The sequence below is a fragment of the Oncorhynchus nerka genome, linkage group LG14, assembly GCF_034236695.1.
Source record: "Oncorhynchus nerka isolate Pitt River linkage group LG14, Oner_Uvic_2.0, whole genome shotgun sequence".
Classification (NCBI taxonomy): domain Eukaryota; kingdom Metazoa; phylum Chordata; class Actinopteri; order Salmoniformes; family Salmonidae; genus Oncorhynchus; species Oncorhynchus nerka.
In genome coordinates, this window is record NC_088409.1 from 47,341,995 (window position 1) to 47,348,587 (window position 6,593).

Sequence of the window (6,593 nt, forward strand, 5' to 3'; positions counted from 1 at the left end):
TTGAGTTGGCTGAAATGGATCAGGGGTTTAGCCAGCTCATTTCTCTTGAGTAGAGGTCAAAAGTTCACTTTGCTGAGGAATCTTACTTAAAAGCAATTTTCCCTTATTCATGGTACAGATATTAGCTAACACCACATACTGTATTTGGATCCAATTGACATTAAATCAAATCAAATGTATTTATAAATCCCTTTTTACATCAGCTGATGTCACAGAGTGCTTATTTAGAAAACCCAGCCTAAAACCCCAATGAGCAAGGAATGCAGATGTAAAATCATGGTGGCTAGGAAAAACTCCCTAGAAAGGCAGGAACCTAGGAAGAAACCTAGAGAGGAACCAGGCTTTGAGGGGTAGCCAGTCCTCTTCTGGCTGTGCCCGCTTAAAGATGGATTAGCTGACAACGTCACAAAAGCGATGAGAGCTCTTCTATGGGGCAGAAGTCGGCATGTTGTGATTCTGGATGGCCATGGACAATGCAGTAGAAGTATACTTTTTTAAATACACAGAGATACTATAGAATATTGTCAATTCAAAAAAGATTCAAATTTATGAATTTTATGAAATTGATGAATTTGTCTTCAGTTTCTCAGTAGTGTCTCGAAGCTCATGTTTGAAACACGAATGACTCAAAAAGCAAACTGCACCAAAAGCAAACTAACATTATTAAACACTGTTTAACAGTGAATATACTATACTGTGCATTCAGAAAATATTCCGACCCCTTCCCTTTTTCCACATTTTGTTACTTTACAGGCTTATTCTAAAAAAATGTTTTATTTATAATCCTCATCAATCTACACACAATACCCCATAATGACAAAGCGAATACAGGTTTTAACAAATATTTATAAATGTATTCAAAATAAAAAAATATATACCTTATTTACATAAGTATTCAGACCCTTTGCTATGAGACTAAATTGAGCTCAGGTGCATCCTGATTCCATTGATCATCCTTGAGATGTTTTTACAACTTGAGGGGAGTCCACCTGTGGTAAATTAAATTGATTGGACATGATTTGGAAAAGCACACACCTGTCTATATAAGGTCTCACAGTTGACAGTGTGTCAGAGCAAAAACCAAGTCATGAGGTCAAAGGAATTGTCCGTAGAGCTCCGAGACAGGATTGTGTCAAGGCACAAAACATTTCTACAGCATTGAAGGTACCCAAGAACACAGTGGCCTCCATCATTCTTAAATGGAAGAAGTTTGGAACCACCAAGACTCTTCCTAGAGCTGGCTGCCCAGCCAAATTGAGCAATCGGGGGAGAAGGGCCTTGATCAGAGAGGTGACCAAGAACCTGATGATCACTCTGACAGAGCTCCAAAGTTCCTCTGTGGAGATGGGAGAACCTTCCAGAAGGACAACCATCCCTGCAGCACTCCACCAATCAGGTCTTTATGGTAGAGTGGCCAGACGGACGCCACTCCTCAGTAAAAAGCACATTATAGTCCGCTTGGCGTTTGCCAAAAGGCACCTAAAGGACTCTTAGACCATGACAAAAAATATTCACTAGTCTGATGGAACCAAGATTGAACTCTTTGGCCTGAATGCCAAGCATCACGTCTGGAGGAAACCTTGCACCATCACTGCGGTGAAGCATGGTGGTGGCAGCATCATGCTGTGGGGATGTTTTTCGGTGGCAGGGACTGGGAGACTATTCAGGATCAAGGGAAAGATGAACGGAGCAAAGTACAGAGAGATCCTATATGAAAACCTGCTCCAGAGCGGAGCGAAGGTTCACCTTCCAACAGGACAATGAACCAAAGCACACAGCCAAGACAACGCAGGAGTGGCTTCGGGACAAGTCTCTGAAAGTCCTTGAGTGGTTCAGCCAGAGCCCGGACTTGAACCCTCTGGAGAGACCTGAAAATAGCTGTACAGTGACGCCCCCCCCCCCCCCCCCACCCCCACCCCCATCCAACCTGACAGAGCTTGAGAGGAACTGCAGAGAAAATGGGAGAAACTCCCCAAATACAGGTGTGCCAAGCTTGTGGTGTCATACCCAAGAAGACTCAAGGCTGTATTAGCTCCCAAACGTGCTTCAACAAAGTACTGAGTAAAGGGTCTGAATACTAATGTGAATGTAATATTTCAGTTTTGTATTTTTTATACATTTTCAAAATAATAAACACTGTTTTTGCATTGTCATTATGAGGTATTGTGTGTAGATGTATGAGGGAAAATAACAATTTAATCAATTTTAGAATAAGGCTGTAACGTAACAAGATGTGAAAAAAGTCAAGGGGTCTGAATACTTTCCAAATTCACTGTGCTAGTCAATTCACACTAAAGTCAGTTATGTGTAAGTATTGCAGAGATTGGAGTAGAGAGGCAGGGAGTGGAGGCTAGCCGGGATGAGTGAGTGCAGCCGAGTTGTGCTCCTTTTGCTGCAGTGGTGGTTCTGAAAGGACAGCTACAGGAGAGAGGAGGAGGGAGAGGGGGAGGAGGGGGAGGGGAAGAGACAGGAGAGAAGAGAGGGAGGTGGGGAAAATGTCTGGGACCAGATGTACAGTTTAGTAGCAGGAGGGGGGGGGGGGGTTAATGTTTGGAGCTGAATTTGACGAAATGTTTCTTTCGAATACATAGACTAGTAGGCTACTGTTGCATGTGTTTTGGGGCCATGCTCTCCCTGTGAGTCTTTAGCTCGTTATTAATCCGATCGGCACTTTTGATCTCTACCCTTAAATCCTCCTCTTTCCTCATCCCCTTTTTTGGGCCTTTTTCCCTCTCTTGTGATACTTTCGTTCCATGGCAACATTATCCCTAATCAACTGTCCCATGTCACACTTTCCGTGTTACTTCGTCCCATGTATAATTCTTAGTTCACTCCTCCATTTCCATGCTTGTCTGTCTACCCCTGCTGTGGGGTCTTTGGCGATCCTCCTCTCCATCTCTTTATATGAATAATGATACAAAAATTCGGAAGTATGTATAGATCCTTTCATACCAACAGTTCATTCATACAAGCTCTTTACATCCCCCCCCCCCCCCCCCCCAAAAAAAAGCAGAAGATCATTTGTTCTATTGGTCCCTCTCTTTATCTCTGTCATCCCCTTCTCTCGTTCATTCCATCATTTGACGCGGTCCTTTGTACCCCATGATCTCACTCCCTTCCTCTTTTTGTCCTTCTCCCTCTGTCTCTCTCTTCCTCTGTTCCTCCCCTCCCCCTGTCCAGGACGCTGTGAGTGGAACATAGATTATGTCAGACATTTACAAAACCGGATTAACAAGGATCACCTTCACACACAGAAACAAACACACAAACACACACACACACACTCTCTTTCTCTCATCCTCACACTCTACCTCCCACATGCTCCACGACACTCACACATCCTCCTTGCCGACTTCACACATAGAATATAAACACACACACCCTGTCCCTGACCTTCACACACACTGAATCCCATATTGACCCTCGCACACATGCTCCATGGCAGCATCTGCATCACACATTTCCACCCATCCTGACAGTCGCATACTGAAACTCTCTCTCTCTCTCTCTTTCTCTCATGCAGCCTGACTTAAACCATTGAACAAATACTTCAGCCTCTCTCCCACATGCAATGACACCGCTACTACATTAAACAATGCAAAACATTAGGGTGGTATGTAGAGATACAGTAGGATGACATTTGCATCACCTTTCCGTAAGACACAAACGCATGCACATCACGGCCACACGTCACGACCACTCCTGAGAGTGTAACAGTTTAACAATCAGACACTGACATTCTAGACTTTTAGGGGCCCTAAGTGAGATATAGTAGTTTTAAGTATAATTTCCACAATCCTACCCATTTTGCCATGGGGTGGAGTGACATTTTTTGTGGTTTTAAAGCTAATCTCCTGCAATTCTACACATTTTGCCATGACGTATGTCATGTTTTATGATATCTGTGTGAGAGTGACTGATAAAATCAATACGGGCCCCCATGGAGGTCAGGGCCCCTGGGCACTTGCCCTGTCAGCCCAGTTGGTATTCGGACATGATTACTACAAGTTTAGATAACTGGCTAAACCAATTTTCCAATCAAAAAATGGTTAGCTGACATGGCTAATTGAGTGACTGTCAGTGACTGACAAAACAAGAGGAAACCTCTGATGCACAAACAAATTTCAAATTTTACTTGTGTTTTCTACCATTTTAACTCTCAACGGTAAGGTGAGATCCGGACTGAGTTACTAAAATAAAAAAAGGAGGGGAAAACCCGGATTATGTCACTTATGCCTGACATTATAAGAGGAGAGGAGAAATAGGATTACACTACATTGTTTACACATCAAGGCTTGCACAACATCCAGCATCAGAGCATCAGAGAATGAAATTATGGTGGGTTCCATTTCATCTCTCTCTCTCTCTCTCTCTCTCTCTCTCTCTCTCTCTCTCTCTCTGTCCCACTATATTCTGTTCTCCATCTTGTTCAATCCTTCAATTTATCTGACTCAGCAGTATGAGTCGGAGACAAGGTCACCTGACTGCTGTTGCTATGGAGACTGAGAATTTTGGGATTTTCCCCCTCCGCCTCCTCCCTCTACTGCAGGGCAGCGAGAGAGAGAGAGGGGGGGACATGGAAGCAGGATGGCAGAGGTTAAAGAAGGATACTGCTGTCAGCCATTTTGTTTAAAAGGGTCTTGAATAACTTTATTAGTAGCATACATACGATGACAAAATGCCATATTGCTGTATGGAATTGTAATGCACTGTACATCTCTTGCCATCCCTACATTACATTGCCTGGGGAGGAAATGTGCTTGACAGAGAGAGATATACAATTACTTTGATAATAATCATTATTATTTATTTTAATCATTTGAAACAGAGACAGTATTAGAGGTAATAAGGTAATAATAAACAATGTGAGACTACATTGCTCTACATTCCTATAAGCCCTATTTCATGTAATCTATGTGCACCACCGTTCCCCCTAATTCAGAGGGGTTGGGTTCAAATCGGAAGACACATTGTGGTTGAACGCATTCAGTTACGCAACTGACTAGGTATCCCCTGTCCCTCATTTTAGCCTGATCTGTGGAAATCAGGAGATATTTTATTGCCTCAATAGCAGAGCTAGTCAAGGCACTGAAGGCAATATCACCGCAAGGACATACAGGACATTGCATTCTGAAACGGCATAACTACAAAGGTTATTTCACTGGTAGTTCATCTGACATAGGGCCTGTGTCATGTCAAGTGTGTCCCTTATCTAAAGATCAGTGAGAATGAATTGGAAAAACACCTTGTTAAGACGTATAACCTTAATTTAACCCTTGTCCAAACGTTATTTCTTATGTATGGTTATTTTTTTCTCTCGAGTCATCCTTTCGGCCATCTTGTGAGGTGCAGTGGAGGCAGCAGTGCTATGCATCTCCCTTGGAAGGTGAACCATGACTCTGTGCTCTCCCCTTGCAAATCAGCCGTGAGGCTGCGTGCAGCCAGTGTACTGCAGCATTCATTCTCCACTTAATACATTCAGGGGTAAAACAACACACGGGGAAATGAGTGACCTGCAAATGGCAACTCACTTACTTCTACATGTAGGCCAGCTGTCTCTTTCTGTGTGTCAGTTCCTCTCTGTCTCTCTCTCTCTCTTTCACTCTCTCTCCAGTTCTATCAACTTCATACTGCATACTACATAGTGCCACACCTCTGCTGTCTGTTTGTCTCACTTTCTGAGAGAGAGCGAGGGAGAATGCTTTTTTTACACCAACAAAAAAAAGAGGTAGATACAAGGGTGTAATCTGCCTGATAAGCAGACATACAACATCTGCAACAGACATGCAGATAGTGGCTTGCTTAACCCAGTTGCAGTTGGACACCCCTGATAATCTCTCACTCTAATTTTGACGGTTGTTAACTCTGTTGTTTGTTTTTCGAACTCTTCTCGTCCACCTCTGTCGTCTCGCACACACGCGCCATACGGTGAAAAGGCTATGTCCGTGTTCCTTAAAGCGTAGAGACATACACTCTCATATGGAGAGAATCTGCTTGTCTGAGCAATGGGTGTGAGACCAGTCATAGCCTGTCCATGCTTACTGTCTGATATCGGAATATTATTCTGTAATCTATTCTATTCTTATGCTACCCGGCACAGCGAGAAGAGGACTGGCCTGGTTCCTCTATAGGTTTCTTCCTGGTTTCCTGCCTTTCTAGGGTGTTTTTCCTAGCCACCGTGCATCTACATCGGCATTGCTTGCTCTTTGGGGTTTTAGGCTGGGTTTCTGTATAAGCCCTTTGTGAGATCTGCTGATGTAAAAAGGGCTTTATAAATACATTTGATTGATTGATTGATATTCTAGTCTACCTCAAATAAGAACCATAATTGTTAGACCTAGATTTATTATATTCTACCAGTGTAGCCTATTCTCTCAATCGTCTGCTATGTAATTGCAGACCTAGGGGAGGCATTGAAGTGCACAGTGACCAACACGGCCAGAAAGACAGGGGTGATTATCACATGCAATACAGCACACAATACCATCAATCTATAAAACATAAATAAGTTACATGAATACAAGACAACCACGACAATAGTATCTCACCTTGTATGTCCATTTACACAAAATGTGGGCCTAGGGGCTCGGGAT